The following is a 22325-nucleotide window of genomic DNA, read 5'->3' on the forward strand; positions in this document are numbered from 1 at the left end:
CCACATTTTCCACATACAGCAAGCCATCTATGATTTTCAATTTCAGTCAATTTTTGGCTAACAATATCCATGAGCAACTTATTAAATTTCCTACAGAGAAGGTGTTCAATTACACCTCTATTTTGATTTACATGTTCATCTATTATCATGTAGAAAAGTTCAAATTTGCATTGCAAAAGTTGGATGATGCAGGGAACCAACAACCAATGATATTTTGGACCTCATTGGCCATGAAAGAACAACAAGAATTCACATAGAAGAAATTCATTGAAGAATTCGTTCATCCATCCATGAACATTCTCATTAGTGCAGTACAACTGAGAATTAGTGAGGAAATCAAGAGAATTCTACATCTGTTAGACCAAGCAAAGACTAGTGATTGGTATCTATATAAAAACTACACAGATATTAGAATCTATGAATGTGAACTAGCCCCCTATAAACTCCCCAAGTACCTCCCAATGAGGATCTTTGCTCTAGAGTATATCAGGCAGATGTTGAACTTAGATGACATCCACTTTGTAGTGGCCAAGAAGAAGGCACAATTTAGGATAAAAACACAGGTGGGCCCATTTGTGTGAAATACCAGGGCAACATGAGAGGAGGCAGATAAGATATTGAAGGAAATGAAGTTCAGTTTTAGATTTACATGGTCATATGACCCCTTCGGCATTGTCTCAAAGCTCAAAGTGGAAAACAAGAACACTCCTTACATTCACACTTCAAGGCCAAACATAGAGCAGTATGCTAATCAGCTGGAGTGGTCAGAAAATACCTTGCAGGAAGCTGAAGAGAAGCTTGTTTCTACTTCCAGTTTTTAGACCCCTATTCCTCAAGAAAAATCAAGCAAAAGGCAGAGGGAGGAAGGATCATCATCTACTACTGGAAGTGAAGCCAGAGAATTCAGAATCGGTTATAGAAAGAGACCCAAGGTAACTCACATACCAGAAGTAGAGAAAGAAACTGAAGGGCAGGCAACCATCATCATCACAGATTCACCACCTGCAACCACCAAGTTCACTATGTCTCCTTCTGAACCTTCATCTTCACAAGGTAATAAGGATACTGAGGTGGAACCACAAACTGTCCAAACAAATAAAGAGAAGACAATTTTTGACAAGTATAGGGAGATAAAGCTAAGGAATGAAATTCTCAAAAACAACACTTATAACCAATTCTAGAAGAAGACTTCCAGCTCACAAAGTAGATTGCTGTTAGTTTTTGACACAAAGCATGGTAAAGTGCAGATGGAATTTCTTGAGGCCCAGTTTCCACAGCCCAAAGTAGCAACAGACTACAATAACACCACATTTGAATTCAGTACAAAGGACATACATCCCATTGATCAAATGGAGATGCACAAGAAAAATTTTGAGATGATATCCTCCACTCTGACTAACACTGCCATGTGCTTATCCAAATTTTAGGTTCTTTTGCAAATGTAAAGTCACAGTTGAAGATGGAGAAAGTCTCCTCAGCCAAAGATAACATGATCAAGTGATCAAGATAGGGTATGACACTAAAGATGTTAATGCTGTTGAGGAGGTTATTAGAAAGAAGAACTTGGACATTGCAGAATTGAGGAAACAATTCGAGCTACCAGCCACAGAAGATCCAATGACCAAGGACATTGAAGAGGGTGAAGCACAGAAAACAGATATGATGAAATTGATCATAGAACAAAATATACAGACTAGGCATATGGAGGCAGAGTTGGAGAAACAGATAAAGGAGAAGGAAGACAGCCTGAATATGGCCATTGTCCCCTTGGATGTTGCACCTCTTTCTCAAGTGCCATCAACAGGAGCAACCACTGCAACTAATTCTTCAACTCAGACTCCCAGTGCTGAACAGGTTACACAGACACTTCAAAACATGTCATTGCAGTCAAAGGAAATTGAGACTTTGCAGGGCCAACTCAAAGTTTTGGAAGTCCAAAAGGCCAAAGCTGAAGCTACTCAGATTGCTGAATTGGAGAAATCCTAGAGACTGTTGGAAAATTTGCGCCAGGTAGAGAGAGACACTTCAATTGACCATACCTTGGCCCAAGTCAAGGAAACTATTTGGATGAACACATTAGACTCTATGAATGAGATTTGGCCTTCTATCCAAATTATATTTGATTAGAAAGAGCTAATAGAGAAGGCAACAAAAAATATTGTGCAAGGAAGGGAAAAGTTGGGAGAGATGAAAACAGAAGCTGCCAATATAATTAAATTCTTAAATTCAAAGTCCAGATATGAGCTGGAGGAAGTAGGAGTTAGTGACAGAACTGCCACCATTCTGGAAGTCAAGAAAGTATTGACAAAAAGAAATCTCATTAATCAGTTGGAGGAAAGGTGTGTAACCTTAGAGCTGTAGGTGAACATATTTACAAACAGGACCGAAGCCTTAATGCAAAAGGGACTGCCCAATATCTATGTCATAAATGACAAGTTGATCACTCAGGAAGACTATATCCTCAAGATGAAAGAAGTGGCTAAAAGCAGTGTTAAGTTAAGCGGAATTAAAGGAAGTATGACAACAAAGGAGTTCTTGGAGACCATGTCAAACGATTTCCATGTGCAGAATGAGGTAAAATATATTTTTATAGTAAGACCAACTTTTGCTAAATACACAGAGGTAGATGAAATTTACCGCAGGGTAACAAAGTTGACAGTGCCAGATGAAAAGAGATGGGAGGAGTTGGTTGATTTACTAGACTGAAGGATAGCTCAGGAGCAGTAAAACAACTTTTCCAGTGCAACCACCAACACAATGGTCTGTTTAGCGTCTCAACACTATTTTAGGATGACTCAGCAACCGAAACCATCAAAACAGGGCCACCGTTCTCTTCAGCAGCCTACGTGGCCTATCCTTTTGCCAAGATTAGATGATATAGTTTTTAATTAGGCTAATAATACACTGTCGGTTTGACAACAATTTTGTAAAGCATTTTTGTAATTTTTCATTATAAATACTTCGTTGTTCGAAGTATTAAGGGTTGATTTCAGAATGTAATTTATTTTGCATATTGTAATTTTCAAGCAATGAAGCATCAATAATACAAGGACCTTTCACAGGATTCATGTGGTGTATTAAATGGTGATGTGTCTCTTTTGTCAATTTGTTTAAACATTGTTTTTCCTTTCTCTGTTATTCTGAAATTCTGAATTAATCAACAGAAACTGTGATAAATAGGATTCATTATCTAGAATGCCCTATTTTGGTTGTTGTTAATTTTAATGTTTTCCACTGAAGTCAGATCAAAGAATTCTTAATTTCTCTTTGGTTTCTACCGAACCTTACACTTCTGCTATTCCAAAATTCATTTAATTTATGAAAAGATCCAGTTAGTGCAACCTAGCTTGCCCCGTGAGAACTCCTCTAAAAATTGATACAAAAATCCAATTTTATTTATAGACTCCATAGCCCAATGGAATTATAACACTCAAATCAACCAAACCTTTCAAACAAAACAAACAAGCATAATCATAGCTAGCCTAAACAAAGATAAAGCATACAGAGAGATCCCTCTCTGAAGCTGGCAGGGCTAGATCCTAGCTTCCAAAGTGGTTTTGATGTTGTCCAATGTGTTTACTCCCTCAACCTCAAAAATACAGAATGACAACATAGTGGTGACCATACTGGGGAAGAATACTTTTTAATTCAAAACATTATTATTCCCTGGTTTTAATTAGTATTTCATTAAACAGTTGTTATATCATTATGAAATACATGATCTAAGGTTGTTATTTTGTAAATTTTTTGTCGTGCCATTGATTTTATTTTATTTGTGTGATGATTTTTAATAGACCTGGCTCCTAAAAGGATTTTCACTAGGTCTCACCTTGACCCTAATCCTGTTGAATTTGTAGATAACCCTGAGAAGCTAGTGAGAAGGAAGAGTTTTATAGAGAGTCAAGGTAGAAATAGCCTATTGTCTAGATTCAATTCTCTTCCTGAAGATATTCCTTTGTCAAGGTCTAATTCACCCCTAGAGAAATTTAAAACTATACAAGATATAGAGTTCGATTTTCCTTTTTAGCATAGTTTGTTTAGATCCAAGTCTGAGGCTTTTGTAGATCAAACTGTCATTAATAAAGCCATACTACAACCATCCATACCCCAGACCTGACATTTTGAAGTTGATCCTGAACTAGAATCCTTACGAAAATTTGACAAATTATAAGGTCTAGTTTCAGTGTTGGATCAAACTATTGAAGAAGCTTTTATTCAACAATCTATTGAATTTTTTGCTTTGACAGTTGCAACAGCCTCTTTATCTAGTCAACCTTCCCAATCTGTTCATCTACATCCTCACAGTCCTACTCATTCCATAGTTTCAACTTCCTCACTTGTGATCTCTCAAACTATTATTCCTACTATCCCTGTAGTTATCAAAACTACACCTCCATTAGGTCCATCTTCAAGTCAATCTTCCAGAACAATTATGGTAGGTAGGTATGCACCTTTGATATTACCAAGCTAGCTAAATGCTATGCCTGGAGATTTCCAATCTAAAATTGTGACATTTGATAACACTGGTGCTTATACTGCTAAACAACATGTGGATAGGATGAATGATGTGTTTGACCTCCAAGAAGTAGATTAAAATGAGATTGTTTTCCCAAATTTTAGGAGGTGATGTCAAGAAATGGTTTGGGGGTTTATCTTCAGGAATTATAGCCAACCTTGATGCTTTCCATCAAAACTTTTTAGCTAGATGGGAGATCAAGAAAAATCCACTTCAACTCCTAAATGAATATAAAAGGCTAAAAAGAAAACCCAATGAAGGTGTGGAATAATATTGTGAACGGTTCAATATTGTTTACAACGCCATTCCACAAGACATCAAGCCCTCCCCTGGCCTAGCTCTAATTGATTTTCTAGACGGTTTCGATGTAGATATGGAATATCAACTTAGAGAGAGAGACCCAACAAATTTGGAAGAAATGCAAGAAATTGAAACTTAAGTTGAAGCTAACATCTTGGCCAAGAAATCCAAACTGAAGTCTAAATGTAGAGTTACCATAAAAGAAGAACCTTCTACTTCTATTATTGATCATAAAATGGATAACTTAGTGAGAGTAGTGAATCAGATGATGCAAAGAGTAAACATTAATGACCACACTCAAGTAGGAGAGAACCAAAACCCCCCTCAAACTAGAAACCAAAACTTTAGAAGGAACGTTACCCAAATTAAACAAAGAGAAAAAAGGGTCCAGACCAGCAGGTTCAACCTTCTTTTCAGGAAAATTACATTGATGATGAGGGGAATATTATGGAATATTTAGATGATAATCAAATAAATTTGATGGGAATAAGCGATGATGAAGCGGTTTTTCTCACCCAAGAGGAGCAAGAACTTTTTCTCCTAGCCCAAATAGAATTGGATTTCGAAGAATCAGAAGAATATAAACAAGAGTTCGAAAATGCTATAATGGAAGTCCATAGGCAGTACAACCTTAGGAGAAAAAAGAATCCAGACACTCTCAATGCCAAAAACTCAGATAATCCTGCTAAAAAGTCATCTGAAAATGAACTTAGGAAAACCATAGATAGTCTTCCTAAGAAAACTGTGGATAATTCTGGTAAGAAAAAGGTAGAAATCCCTGTCAAAAAGGTTGTTGATAGTGTTTCTAAAAATACTCAAATAGATGTCCCAACCACCAGTCAACAAAAAGAGCCTATAACAAAACAAATCATAGAACGATCTGAACTTCCCAATTCAATTAAGATTCAAACATCATTCAACATTGAGAATGAACTAGAAAAATTTAAAATCCCTATTCCTTTCACATAGTTAATGAGTAAAAATATGTACAGACCCCAAGTAATGAAAACCTTAAACATTGGGGAAAACACTGACTCTGTAAATCTGAATGATGACCAACCTGAACTCTTATTTGGACCAGAAGTTGAAGGCAAACCACAGGAAGGAGGAGTTCCTCCATTCTATGTTAGCCTGAATATTCATGACAAGATTCTCCATAATGCTATGTTAGATTCAGGTGCATCCCACAATTTAATTCCTAAAGCTGTGATGGAGAAATTAGGACTTGACATTACTAGACCCTACAAAGACTTGTACTCCTTTGATTCCAGTAAATTTAGATGCCTAGGTCTTATCAAAGACCTATGTGTTACTTTAGCCCAAATCCATGCTAAAAGTCTAGTAATGGACATAGTGGTTGCAGACATTCCCCCAAATTATGGCATGCTATTGTCACGCTCATGGGGGAAACAATTACAAGGTACCCTACAAATGGACATGACCTTTGCTACCATACCAGTTTTTGGGCAGCAAAGAAGACTGTATAGGGAGACCTTAATGAAATTCATGGTGAGTAGTCAAGATAGACCTCAAAACTATCCACTTTATTCTGTTCATTCAGATTTGGATTCTTTTATTCTTTACAATGATGGGGATATCAACACTCAAGAAATCAATGCTGAAACTAAAATTTCTAAAATAGACCCAGCCCAAACACAAATAACAGAGCTAAAAACTCCTCCTGAACCTCTTTGGAACATGATTTTTGATGGCTCTTGCAGCAAAGATGGGGCTGGAGCAGGAATTTGGGTGGTTAACATAGGAAATAACCATGCTGAGGGTCACTCATACATGCTTAATTTTCAATGTACTAACAACATATCAGAGTATGAAGCCCTTATTCTAGGATTGTAGTTGTTAAAAAAGTTAGGTGCCAAAAGAATCTCCATTCAAGGGGATGCTGAATTAATTATCAAACAAATTAAAGGAGAATATTCAACCAAACATCCTAGGATGAGAGCATACAAAAATGTTGTGCTTGACTTCCTAGAGATTTTTCTTGAATATGACCTTTCTGCAATTCCAAGAAAACAAAACATCATTCCAAATAATCTGGCTTTTTCAGCTAGCTCTTGTAAAATGCCTTATCCTAATCAAGAATATGTACTGGAGGTAAAACACCGACCAATTGTGCCTAATAACATGATATATTGGTAGGTATTTGGAAATGATAAACATATTGAAATTTTCCTACAATCAAAAGATGAATTTCAAGATGACAATGTTGATTTGGAATCTGAAGTAGATACTCAAATTGTTGAACATTTTGATCTAGAAAGGCAACTAGATAATTTAGATGTAAATACACCCTTAGATAAAGTTGTAAATAAATTAGAATTGCTTGAAATAGACCCAGAAAAAGAAGAGTTTGAAACACTCAAACTTAAGGATAATGTTCTACCTAGAGGTCTAGCTCCACTAGAAGATTTATTTGATTTCAATGATGTGGCTAAAAAGCCTAAGATTGAGCCCTCATGAACAACAGTTGAAGATTGTAATTTAGGTACTGAAAAAGACCCCAAAATCATAAAACTGTCTAAATCAATCCCAGTAGCTGAAAAACAAAAATATATTGCTTTATTCAAGGAATTTAGTGATGTTTTTGCCTAGAGCTATGAATATATTAAAACATATGACAAAAAAATTATACAACACAAAATTCCAATTAAGGAAGATAAAAAACCCTTTAAACAAAAACTTCACAGAATAAATCCGGTTTTGATGCCTTTAATTGAGAAAGAAATCAAAAGAATGTATGATTCCAAAATCATAGTTCCTCTTAGGTACTCTAAGTGGGTTTCCAACATTGTGCCAACTAGGAAGAAAACAGGTGAAATCAGATTGTGCATAGATTTCAGAAACCTAAACAAAGTTTCCCTAAAAGACAACTATCCCTTACCTAAAATGGATCATATTCTGCAAAAGGTAGTTGGATCTTCTAGGATTTCCTTATTAGATGGATTCTTAGGTTATAATAAGGTCTTAGTTCATCTAGAGGATCAGGACAAAACAACCTTTACTACTCCATGGGGTACCTTCATGTATGTGAAGATGCCTTTTGGATTAATGAATGTTGGAGCCACATTTCAAAGAGCAATGTATATTTCTTTTTCTGATGAAATTAGAAGATTTGTTGTAATCTATCTAGATGACATAACTATATATTCTAAATCTGATGAAGAACATCTCATGCACCTAAGAAGAGTTTTTGAAAAGTGTAGAAAGTTTGGGATCTCATTAAATCCTAAGAAAACAGTGTTTGGCCTTGAAGAAGGAAAACTTCTTGGTCACATTATATCTAAGGAAGGTATTATAATTGATCCTAAAAGGATTGAATCTATTCTGAAAATAAATCATCCAAGAAATATTAAAGAACTTCAATCATTTATTGGGAGAATAAACTTCCTGAGAAGATTTATCCCTAACCTTGCAGAACTTCTCAAAAATATCACAAACATGCTAAAACGAGATTCTGAAATCAGGTGGAACCTTGAAGCTAGGCAATCATTTGACCAGGTTAAACAGGCATTAACCAAGGCACCAATCCTTATTAGTCCAAATTTTACTAAAGATTTTATAATTTTTTCATTTGCTTCTGAACATACTGTTGCAACTGTCCTTTTGTAGAAAAATGCTGATGGATATGAACAACCCATTGCTTTCTTTAGCAAGGCTTTAAGGGATGTTGCACTCAAGTACAACATAATGGAAAAACAAGCTTTTGCATTGATAAAAGAAATTAAATATTTTAGAGTATATATCCTTCATTCTCATATAATTTCTTATGTACCAAATGTTGTAGTTAAAGACATCTTGACACAGAATGGACCAGATGGAAAAAGAGGCAAATGGATTGCCATCATTCTGGAATATGACATGGAAATCAAGCCAACCAAGCTCATTAAAGGACAGGGATTAGCCAAACTAATGGTTGAATCTAATTTTAATGCTTTGGATATCAAGTTTGTAGCTGAATTGGACGATCAAGAGGAACAAGCGACTCCATAACTAGACGAGGATTTCATGACCTCAACCTGGTATGCAAACATTATTTATGTCTTATTTAATTTAAATACTCCTCCTCATCTAACAAAAACAAGGACTAGATTTTGAAACTGAAGTTAGTTAAATTTTGCATCATAGAAAATGTTTTGTATTGGAAAGATGTTGGTGGTCTTCTACTAAAGTGTCTATTGAGTGATGATGTAGAAAGAACAATGCAGGAATTCCATGAAGGTGACTGTGGTGGCCATCTCTATTGGAAAACCACTACTAATAAGATCCTTAGAGCTAGTTTTTACTAGCCTACACTTTTTCCAGATGTTCATAAGAAGGTAACCTCTTGCCACAAGTGTCAAATCTTTGAGGGAAAAATAAAACTTTTTCCTTTACCTTTGAAGCCCATATCTGTTGAAAGCCCTTTCCAATAGTGGGGATTGGATTTCATTGGAGAAATTCATCCTCCATCCTCTGCTCAACACAAATGGATCCTTACCGCTACTGACTACTTCACCAAATGGATTGAGGCCACTCCTTCTAGACTAGCCACAGATGTTGTGATCATAAAATTCTTAGAAACCAATATCTTGTCCAGATTTGGCTGCCCAAACAAGCTTATTATAGACAATTTTGCAACCTTTAGGTCTAAGAAAATGATAGACTTCTGCAATAAATACCATATCACTTTGGGGCATTCAATTGCTTATTACCCACAGGGTAATGGGCTGGTTGAATCTTCAAATAAAAGTCTGGTAAATATTATCAAGAAGCTGTTAGCAGACAACAAAAATTCATGGCATAACAAACTCATAAATGCACTTTGGGCTGATAGGCTCACTACAAAGAAATCAATTGGCATGTCACCATACCAATTGGTTTATGGAATGGATGCTGTTTTTCCATCCTCTTTGGGAGTTCTAGTCATGAAGTTAATTCAAGAATTGTAGACCAAGAAAAATGACATTCAAAGGAGGATTGATCAGACAATCCAGTTACAACAATCTAGGGAAGACATTTATAATAAGGCTCAAGTCATTCATGAGAATATTAAGAATTTTTTTGACAGAAGAACAAAAGCAGATGATTTCACCATTGGTGATAAAGTCTTAGAGTGGGATTCGAGAAGAGAGGATAAAGGGAAGCATAGTAAATTTGACAACTTATGGATGGGACCTTATGTCATTTATTATTTCAGAGGGAATAATGAATTTTTTATTATAAATTTGGATGGGACATAATTACATGGTGGACCTGTGAATGGCAGGATGCTCAAACACTATTTCTCTGATCAATAGATACTTTCTTAACATTTCTCATTGTAATTATCATTATCCTTATTGTTTGGATTGGGTGACCTATTAACAGAAGTTGAATCCCATAGATAAGGTCCTGAGCTTCTATTGATTAGTTAACATAAGTACTGCAACAAAGAAATCAGAGGTGGATGTTGCTGAAATAACAACTCAAGGCTACTGATCACATGTTCTTGGCACCTCACAGGGAGAGTGCCATCCCCAGCTGGAGCCACTGTTAGGGTCCTATAATTTATAGGATCTCAAGGTAATTGAGTGTTATATCTCAGGAATCCTATTTTGTAAATACTTGTTAATATTCCAATGATTTCCAAATAAAAGAAAAAAATAGAATAAAAAATGAAAAGAGGGTATAAAGAATAAAAATAAAGAGAAAAACAAAAATATTGAAAAAGAAGAAAATTTGAACCCCACCAAAAGAAAGAAAATCAAAAAAGAATAATACTGAAAGTGTTGCAAGTCTAAATGCCACTACTCATACATAGTTTTTGCTTCATTTCTGTAATATAAAAGTTGTGTGCAACTTGTTCAAAATGCCACAATCACTAGTTTTAGTTTAATCATGGTTGAACTCTTTTAAATTTTTGTAAATTAGAAAGAGGAATACAGATTTACCCAGAAATTTAATCTAGGTAAATCATTAGTTAGGTAGAAAATGACATTGATCCAACTGTTTAATCTGGGTCAATAGGAGAAATAAGGGATACGTTTGATAGTTTTTCATTCTGCATAAAAGAAAAATAAAAATGGGTTTTCTAGTCTAAGTGCACCCTAGAGATCAAAATAAAAAATGCTAGTCTAGCTAAGGGTAGGTAGATTAGGTGGTTTGCTAAATATCTGCATATACAAATTTTATCCTAAGTTTGAGGATAACATAAAAGGTCATAATGTGCATGATGATATAAGGTTTTTAAAATGTTTCATATTATATAAATTTCATCCTAAGTTCAAGAGGAAAATGTGCATACTATGGATAATGTATTTCAAAATGTTTTATTATTCATCCCTTATCCTAAGTTCAAAGGAGAAGCATGTGCGTGGGGATAAAGTACTTTATGTCTTACATTTCCTCTTATCCTAAGTTTGAAAAGAAATATTAAAGCACAAGATGACAGATCCTCTTTGTCGCTTATGACTAAAGTTCAGTAGCTTCGGGCGCCTCGGGATCCGATCCCTCGCTTCATCCATGGACCTCGTCTTTTCCTAGCCCCCCCTTTGCATTCTACCTTTACCGTTGGGGCGGGGGTCCAAAAGATGGTTTCTCTCGCCAAGCTCTACCTCATACATGGCGCGTTGTGGTGATTTCACACTACCCCCGACCGATACCAATTACCGCCGCTAACCCCTTCGGAAACCACCTTCCTTCATCCTTCCTACCGCGCCCCACCACTTTCCCCCACCACTCACTGTCTGCCACTTGTCATGACTGTTGGGCCAATTGAATGTGTTCCTGGCCAAATACCCGTTCAGCCTAATGGTCTCGCGCCATTTGCACTAGGAATTTCTCTTAGTGTTTAAATAAATCTGAGCCTATCATTCTCAACCTTTCACTTCTGATTGTTTCTGCTCGCAGCGATCTCCATCAAAGCTTCTTCACCACCAGGATTGCAACATACACTGACATTCCTTTTCATTTTTTCCTGACAGACTGTTATTGTTTTTGAGCTCGGTAAGCCTCCTCTACATATTCATACTGTTCAGAAATCTTTTACAATCATGCCTCTTAAGACTAAGACCCAAGAGAAGACCATTAATCATTTAATTCCTCCTTCCATAGATTTAGATCATACACCATTAACAGACAAGGATTACAGGATAAGTGAAACTCTATGTGACTGTGATTTTTTGGAGTTGTATTGCTAGTTAGAGGATAAGTACACAGATAAAACCAATTAGATTGGACTCCGGGAGTCAAACCTCCCCCATTATATTTTTCCCTTGACATTCCAAGCCCTAGAATTTACTAGAATATGTCAAGCATGCTATGTCCCCGCCCAGAAATACATTATTGCTCCTAAAGGTGAAATTATTTTCACCATAACAACCAAATCCATTGACTAAATGATGCTGGCCCCTACTGTGGAAAATGTTGCCCCTTTCTCCCTAGAAGCCCTCACCTAGCTCTATCAAAAGCTGGACTTTACCACCAGAGCCAGAATTTTTGAGATTTTCTTGCTAGAGAATGCCCAATTACCCAAGAAGAATCCTCCATATCCTTCTTCCATTTTCCCTGATCGGGCCAAGCATATTATTTCCATCAATCTTACATTTTAGGATATCATTTTGATCAGTGGGTAGATGAGCCCATCATAGGATTCCTCTCCACATTTTCCACAAACAGCAAGCCCTCTATGATTTTCAATTTCAGTCAATTCTTGGCTGACAATATCCATGAGAAATTTATTAAATTTCCTACAGAGCAGGTGTTCAATTACACCTCTATTTTGATTTACATGTTCATCTATTATCAAGTAGAAAAGTTTAGTTTTGCATTACAGAAGTTGGATGATGCAGGGAACCAACAACTAGTGATCTTTTGGACCTCATTGGTCATGAAAGAATAACATGAATTCACATACAAGCAATTCATTGAAGACTTTGTTCATCTAGCCATGAACATTCTCAATAGTGTAGTACAACCCAGAATTAGTGAGGAAATCAAGAGAATTATGCATCTCTCAGACCAAGAAAAGACCGGTGATTGGTATCTATATCAAAACTACACAGAGATTAGAGTCTATGGATGTGAACTAGCCCCCTATAAACTCCCAAAGTACCTCCCAATGAGGATATTTTCTCTGGAGTATATCAGGAAGATGTTGAACTCAGATGACATCCACTTTGTAGTGGCCAAGAAGAAGGCACAATTTAGGATAAAAACACAGGTGGGCCCATTTGTGTGCAATACCAAGACAGCAGGAGAGGAGGCAGATAAAATACTGAAGGAAATGAAGTTCAGTTTGAGATTTACATGGTCTTATGACCCCTGTGGCATCATCTCAAAGCTCAGAGTGGAAAACAAGAACACTCCTTACATTCACACTTCAAGGTTAGACATATAGTAGTATGCTAATCAGTTGGAGTGGTCATAACATACCTTGTAGGAAGCTGAAGAGCAGCCTGTTTCTACTTCCAGTTTGTAGACCCCTATTCCTTAAGAAGAGTCAAGAAAAAGGTAGAGGGAGGAAGGATCATCATCTACTACTGGAAGTGAACTCAGAGAATTCAGAACTAGTTTGAGAAAGAGACCCAAGGTAACTCACAGACTAGAAGTAGAGAAAGAAACTGAAGGGTAGGCAACTATCATCATCACAGATTCACCACCTGTAACCACCAAGTTCACTTATGTCTCCTTCTAAACCTTCATCTTCACAAGGTCATAAGGAGACTAAGTTGGAATCACAAATTGTCGAAACAGATAAAGAGAAGACAATTTTTGACAGGTACAGGGAGATAAAACTCATGAATGAAATTCTAAAAAACAACACTTATAACCAATTCTAGAAGTAGACTTCCAGCTCATAAAGCAGATTTTTGTCAGTTTTTGACACAAAGCATGGTAAAATGTAGATGGAATTTCTTGAGGACTAGATTCCATAGCCCAAATCAGCAGCAGACTACAAGATCACCATCTTTGAATTCATCACAAAGGACATACATCCCATTGATCAAATGGAGATGCACAAGCAAGCTATTGAGATGATATCCTCCACTTTGACTAACACTGCCATGTCCTTATCCAAATTGTAGGTTTCTTTTGCAGATGTCCAGTCACAGTTGAATATGGATAAAGTCTCCTCCTTTGCCAAAGATAACAGGATCAAGTCTTTGGAAGACTTGGTGATCAAGATAGGGTATGACCCTAAAGATGTTAATGCTGTTGAGGAGATTATTAGAAAGAAGAACTTGGACATTGCAGAATTGAGGAAACAAGTCAAGCTACCAGCCACAGAAGATCCAATGACCAAGGACATTGAAGAGGGTGAAGCACAGAAAGCAGATATGATGAAATTGATCATAGAACAAAATATACAGATTAGGCAGATGGAGGCAGAGTTGGAGAAACTGATAAAGGAGAAGGAAGACAGCCTGAAGATGGCCATTGTCCCCTTGGATGTTGTACCTCTTTCTCAACTGCCATCAACAGGAGCAACCACTGCAACTACTTCTTCAACTCAGACTCCCAGTGCTGAACAGGTTACACAGACACTTCAAAACATGTCATTGCAGTCAAAGGAAATTGAGACTTTGCAGGGCCAACTCAAAGCTTTGGAAGTCCAAAAGGCCAAAGCTGAAGCTACTCAGACTGCTGAATTGGAGAAATCCTAGAGACTGTTGGAAAATTTGCGCCAAGTAGAGAGAGACACTTCAATTGGCCAGACCTTGGCCCAAGCCAAGGAAACTATTTGGATGAACATATTAGACTCTATGAATGAGATTTGGCCTTCTATCCAAATCATATTTGAGCAGAAAGAGCTAATAGAGAAGGAAACAAAAACTATTGTGCAAGGAAGGGAAAAGTTGGGAGAGATGCCAACAGAAGCTACCAATATAATTAAATTCTTAAATTCAAAGTCCAGATATGAGCTGGAGGAAGTAGGAGTTAGTGACAGAACTGCCACCATTCTGGAAGTCAAGAAAGTCTTGACAAAAAGAAATCTCATTGATTAGTTGGAGGAAAGGTGTGAAACCTTAGAGCTGCAGGTGAACAGATTTACAAACAGGATTGAAACCTTAATGCAAAAGGGACTGCCCAATATCTATGTCATAAATGACAAGTTGATCATTCAGGAAGACTATATCCTAAAGATGAAAGAAGTGATTAAAAGCAGTGTTAAGTTAAGTGGAATTAAAGGAAGTATGAAATCAAAGGAATTCTTGGAGACCATGTCAAACGATTTCCATTTGTAGAATTAGGTAAAACATATTTTTACAGTAAGACCAACTTTTGCTAATACACAGAGGTAGATGAAATTTACCGCAGGGTAACAAAGTTGACAGTGCCAGATGAAAAGAGATGGGAGGAGTTGGTTGATTTACTAGATTGAAGGATAGCTCAGGAGCAGTAAAACAACTTTGCCAGCACAACCACCAGCACAACGGTCAATTCAGTGTCTCAACACAGTTTCGAGATGACTCAGCAACCGAAACCATCAAAACAGGGCCACCGTTCTCTTCAGCAGCCTACGTGGCCTATCCTTGTGTCGATATTAGATGATATAGTTTGTAATTAGGCTAATAAAACATTGTCGGTTTGACAACAATTTTGTAAAGCATTTTTGTATTTTTTTATTATAAATACTTCGTTGTTCGAAGTATTAAGGGTTGACTTACGAATGTAATTTCTTTTGCATATTATAATTTTCAAGCAGTGGAGCATCAATAATACAGGGACCTTTCACAGGATTCATGTGGTGTACTAAATGGTGATGTGTCTCTTCTGTCAATTTGTTTAAACATTGTTTTTCCTTTCTCTGTTATTCTGAAATTCTGAATTAATCAACGAAAATTGTGATAAATAGGATTCGTTATCTAGATGATCCGGGAGGATCTCGTCATATCAGTTACACAGGTTTAGTGTCATCGTCAGTATTTAGTGTACGGTGTCTTCAGCTTCGACAAAGTTGTTTATGGTTCAGGTTGTTCAGGTAATGTCTATGATTGATATGGTTTTGTACCTGGTTGTTGACATGAGGTTGTCGTTAGTTCCACCAGGATTTGGTCGTTGCTATGTGTTTGTCATCTGCCTTACAGTATTTGGATTGTCGACATTTGGTTGTTGTCCACTTTGCAAGATTTGGTTGTCAATGGGTTTGTTGTCATGTGACGTTTGTTGCTAATGTCGTTTTGTGACATTTAGTTGAAAATGAGTTATTTTTAAAAATAAGCCTAATCCAATCCTAATCCTAAACCCATTAACCTATACCCAAACCTAAGTTACAAAAACCTAATGGACCATGTTACATTCCAAAACCATGTATTAAATGCATAACCCTAAGTCTAAACCTATTGAACCATATTACAACCCTAAATGCATTAAAATACATAAAATATATGTTATAAACAAACTCTCGGCCTTTGAAAAACCAATGCAAAACATTATAAAACATAATATCAGTCCCTAACCACCATCTGCTAACCACGTCGGGACTGTGCCATGTGAGCGGCTAGAGGAGATTGGGTGGAGGTTAGCATTAATCGTAGCGGAATAAGTCGTTGGGCTTGGAAATCATGGAGAAGACCACGTCGGAGGTGGTTATGTGATCAGTGTGTAAGCCATCGAGGTTAGCTTTTGGAGTTAACCACATCGGGGTCTAAAGCCGCAGTTGACCTGTGAAGATATTGATAATCGTTGGAGCAGGAAACCGTAATATGTAATCACCGGAGCATTGTCAGCCAAGACCGCTGGAAAGCAGTTGTCACATGTGTTGTCTCCTCCTCTGCATGGTTAGCGAACAAATAACGGTCTTCGAGTTACCATAAAGTTTATTGGTGGGTTTTTTGTTCAATTTGTTTTAAAACTAATTAAATGACCTTGTAATAAGCCAAGTAGGTGTTCTCTAGTGGTTAGACCTTAACTCCAAGAACCCAAATTAGAGAAAATTCATTCCTAAACTTGGTGGATGGAGTTTGAATGCACCTGGTAGGTTATAAAGGCATTTTTGTTCATGAAGAGGATGGTAGAGTGATTTTGGGTTTTGTATGTAGGTTCTAGAGGTTATAGTTGATTTTGTTTTTAGTGTAACAGGTGCATCGGGAGGCGGAATTGGGAACCGTGATAGGAATTGGAAAGCTAGTTCAGATAGCTTTTATATGACAGTGACCAGAAGTGCCTACATGCACATTTAGTTTTGTTAAATTTCTGTGTAATTGACCTCTTCGGTTTGAATCCTAATAAAGCAGTCGCCCATCTTGAAAGCGGACCCGAAGACGTAGTCCATCAGGGACGAACTCCGTAATCAATTTTGTTGTCTGGTATCATTGTGTATTTGTTGTTTTCACTACTATTTTGCATCTTATTTATGTTTTCTCATCCGTCCTAAAGTCTTTTTGTCAAGCAGTTCTCACGATTTTAGCACTTTTAATTAACATTCTATTCATTAATGGCATAATCAATTCTAGTTCATTTTTAACATATGATCATTATAGATCATATAATTTGGTATCAGAGCAGGTTACGTTTGTAGAATTTGCCATTGAATGTTAACCAGGTTAAAGTCACAACGTGGAGAAGGAACCCTCAAGCATATTGCTCCAGAGATTGGAAAGCAAAGAGTTGTTCATAAGTCGACCATGACAGGATCTGATGCAAGTGAAACGCTAGAAACTAAGATGAGTGATGAATAGTTTCAACAATCATTCTTGACTATGCAACAGATGTTGGGAGAACTATACGAAGACAAGAAGGTGAGAGATGCAACTTCTTCTTCAAAGACATCGAAGAAGGACAAGGGTAAAGGCAAGGCTAATAAACCACCTTCACCTCCATCATCTCCATCTTCTTCTTCTTCTTCTTCTTCCATTATAGAATTTGAAAGAGAAAATAAACCTAAGAAAACATCTCTTTTAAAACTTGATGTAAATTTTGAGTTACCTATTTATGATGGTGAAATGAATCCTGAAAAGCTAGATAACTGGATTAAGCAGTTAGAAGTGTATTGTCGTATCTAGAACATCTCTGATGATAAAACGAAAATTTAGTTAGCTACACTTAAAATGGGGGGAACAACATAATCTGGTGGGAAAGTAAAACTTAGATATATGTAAAGCGAAAAGGTAAAGTTAGCTCTTCATGGTCTAGGTTTTTAAAATCTCTTAGGAAACAATTCTATCCTTTAGGATACATGCAGCAAGCTATTATTGATTAGCAACATTTGAGGCAAGGTAAAGGGCAGAGTGTTAAGGATTTTACTCAAGAGTTCAGAAAGAAAGCATTGGAGCTTGGTATTTCATTGGATACACGTGAAAATTTATTAAAATACATCAGCAGTTTACATTAATATTTGTAGCATACATTATTGATGTTCAACCCTGATGATTTTGATGAAGTGTGTGTTCAAGACATACATATTGAATCAGGTGGTAGACCATTCAAGTTTTCATCGCAATCATCCAAAGAGTTGGAAATCAAATATTCCAATGACAATAAAGGGAAGAATAATTTGAAGAGAAAGAAATTAGCAATAGCTCAGAAGGAAAGACCTACTTGTTCTCATTGCCAGAGAATTGGTCATGATGAATCTAAGTGTTGGAAACTTCATCCAGAACTTAAGCCCAAAAAGTTCCTTAATGAGAAGGATGAAAAGAAGGCAATTGCAGTAGTCTCGCAAGATCTAGGTTCTGATTCAGGTGATGAAAGGAGGATAACTACCATGGTTATGACAGGTAAAACTTCTGACACTTGTTCAAGTTCGCATACTATTACATCTTCATCAGACATAAATCCTTCACACGAGGATAAAAGAGTTGAATTGTTTGACATAAGGATAACTTCTAAGCACACAAAGATAGATACAATGTTTGACATTGGATCACAGGCCAATTTAATATCTGAATATTTAGTTAAGAATTTGGGTTTGGAGACATGGAATCATCCAAGACCTTACCCATTAGGATGGTTAAATAAATCAACTCAGATACACAAAACAATGTCGATTAAGATTTTCCATTACAATTAATTACATTGATGAAGTGGAATTAGATGTGGTTCCAGTAGACATATTTTTGGGTGATTTAATTGTTTGCTAAATACCTATTATTTAATTGTCAACCCAGGGGTTTCATAAAACTCAGAAGCAAACCAAAATAGATGGGACCTCAGATGCAACTATAATCAACTTTAGAAGATAAGTTATGGAAACTGAAGTGAATTCAACTATAAACTAAGTAGAATTACATATTACAAATATAAAATTTAACTAAGTAATTTCTAATATATTATGTAATAAGCAGGAGAAGTGGCTCCTAACATAGGAGAACAAGATTTGTCCTTCTTCTAGAATACTACCTCATGAACAGAAATAAAAACCATTAATGGACAATAGCATAATATGCATAAACAAATAATAGAAGAGACTCCTAACTAAGGAGGTCCTTGCTGTTCTTCATTACAAATTCATTCATCATTAATGCCATTGTTGGAAAATTGGAAATTCAGAAAATCACTTGAAACTAGAAAAAGAGAATGAATTTCAATTATTACTCATATCAAATGGAAGAGAGTCTAACTTATACCCTTGTTTTTCCTTTCATATGCGATAAGATTTAAACTAAAATTAATTCATTAATAATGAAAAATCTTCAAACATTTAAGTAATTAAATGAAAATAAAATCTATAATGAAATAAATTGTTTCTTTTATCCTTTTAGAGTGAGCTCAATTCTCTTAAGAACAAAGTGACAAACTATTCCATAAATTCATATACTACATTAAGACAATTTATATCTAAAACTATAGAAAGAAAACTTTATTCTATTCCATCATAAGTTAGGATACATGCTCCAAGAGTCCTCTCTTTGGAATGGAGGAGGCACTCATATTTATACAAAAAGCATAAGCAACTAACTCATTAATGGAGATCCACTAATCCCTCCTAGATCCACAAATCCTTCATATGGTTACAACCAATATGAGACACATATTCCTTTATCCATGATTTTTCTCCATGAGATATGCTTGACCCCTATCCCAAATCTCCTTCAAATCTTCAAGAGAATTCAAATTTGAGTCTTGGAGGCCGCATAAGAGTGTCTTGGTCCAAATCACCTACACATGTCACCAAACTCATTCCACCTTTAGGTATAAGTAAATACATGTTATTTTTCTAACGTTTAACCATAAATTCTTTTTTTTGATCAAGTAAGAGTGGGTCCTGCTATTAATATAGAAAAAATACATAATTTACATAACATAGTACCAGCTCTGTGAGAATTCAATAGGCAGCTGGGCTAGCAAAAACCTGAACCTAACTCCAAAATCTGTGAAAATCCCGAACAAGACTACAAAGGAGCTGTAAACCAAACAATTAAAAAACATATATGAACTAGAAACCTGCTAACAGAGTTGCCGTGCTTCACATGACTTGTCGTGCACCAAAAATCGTTAACGCCTTTGATGTCAAGGCCCACAGGTCTGAAGTGGCCCACAAAACTGCAGCATGTGACCATCCAAAGGCCCACAACCACAACAAAAGACCAATCTTAACCTTCTTTTTTCATATCAACCCGAAGACCGTGCTGTTATCACTCAGGTTGTTCCCTAGGAAAGCTCTAATCGGGGAATACGGCCGAGGTAACCACTAACCAGTCTTTTAGTTGCAGATTCTAGCCAATCTGCAACCAGAGAGGGCTCTCTCTTTGTAATTTAGCTTTGTTTTGAAGTATTTTAGGCTAGTTATGATGCACAAGGTTTTGTTTTAAGTTTGTTGGATGGTGATTTCAGGCAGAGCTGGGATGCAAGTCTAAAACAGTCTGTTCCATTGGGTAGATGGAGTTAATGATGAAGAACTGCTGAGAGTGTTTTCTTTGGTAAAGGGCAATACTACAGAGCAAGATAATCAGTCTTGGAACAACTTTTAAATCTGGGAATTGGTGGAATGAAAGTCAGGGAATGAAAGGCAATCAAGAATCTTTCATTATGCTGGCAGAGGGAAAGTGCATGAATATTATCAAGGAGCAATAAAGAATTCCTAGGTAATATTCAAAGTGAAAGAATTAGTGCAAACAGGAGCAGCTAAGAATTCCTATTTATGACTAATTCTGAAGAAAACATAATTAATACCAGAGATTGAACACAGAGTGTATTTAAACAAATTCTGGGCTATTCTTTTTCTCTGTTACCAAGATTATGGAACATATATGAAATTTGCAAACACAGAAAACATAAAACACAGTTTAGAATAACTTATTGATCCATAGAATGACACAGGAATTCTGTAGCAGGTCCCAAAACATCAAATCCACATTCAGATGGTGCAGCAACAGTGAACTTCAAACAACCTTTGTATTAGAGAGTCTGAGAATTTACAGCGCAGTCCAGAGAGAAAATCACCAACAATAATACATATCAATTGGGAGTATATATAAGAGAGTTTTTTACAAAAATATCCCGTAGGAAAATATCTAGTAATAAATTTATCTATCTACTCTGGCAAATAGCAATAACTGATGTGGAAGTCCGCGCAACATGTGGAAGTAATTAGGTTGTACTGGCCGCCTTAGGTGCTTTGCTTTTGTTGACTTTTATGCTCCTTTTTTCGGCTGATAGCTGTAGCTTTGGTTGGTGTCCCTGATGTGCTGTCTTTTGCCACCTGTGTTTGATTTTCTTTTAATGAGTTGCCATTACATCTAACCTTCTTTTTCTGCTATTTTGACACTTTGGCAAGTGGCCCGTGTATGTGGAGTTGCTGACCTGTAGCTGACTAAAAAAGGAACAGAAATCAAATCACCTGGGTAAAATTTCCAGCATTGCCTGCCACCAATCCTCTGTAGGCAGCTGATGTCTTTGTATTTTAATCAGTGTTTCATCAGCTTCAATATATCTATAAAAGTTGGGCTGGACTTCAAAAAGATGATTTATCTCATGTTCAATGTAAAACAGATTTTCTAATTTGTCATAAAGACTCTGTCCAGAGGGAGGCCCTGTTTCTTCTGAGGTGCTTGAGGATGCTGTAATTTGATTGGAAACATAGTTATTTATCCTGTTAGTATACTGTTCACGGGTTAGCAGTCTCCCACTACTGGTCAATAAGCTGGGTAACCCTCTGCTCTGCAATGCTGCAAACTTTAGCTTGAAGTCATTTATTTCTGCCTGCATTTCTTGGCACTTTCTTTCTAGAGTTTGTACAAAATTCCTCAGGGTCAACACCTTTTTCACTGTCAGAATAGTATCTGTCCTGCTACTGATATCCAGAGCTGCCAGCTGCTCTTTGGTATGAGTGTTCAGAAACTGAATCATTTTATTGGCCTGCTCAGGAATATTTCCCAATGATGCCTTGGCCCTTTGAGTCTCAAATTGAGCCAAGCCTATCAATTCTATTTGTTCATGTATAGTTTGAATTGATTGCCATTGGTTAGTGATAGACTGGCCAATTTTGGCCCACAAAATTTTCTTGATTTCAGCTAGAGTTTTATCTAGAGTAAGCTCCTTCTCTAAGGCTTTTATTTTTTTGTCCAAGGCTTTTATTTCTCTTGTTTTT

The sequence above is a fragment of the Pinus tabuliformis genome, chromosome 2_2, assembly GCF_031772625.1.
Source record: "Pinus tabuliformis cultivar Carrire ecotype Pingquan chromosome 2_2, CPIR1, whole genome shotgun sequence".
Classification (NCBI taxonomy): domain Eukaryota; kingdom Viridiplantae; phylum Streptophyta; class Pinopsida; order Pinales; family Pinaceae; genus Pinus; species Pinus tabuliformis.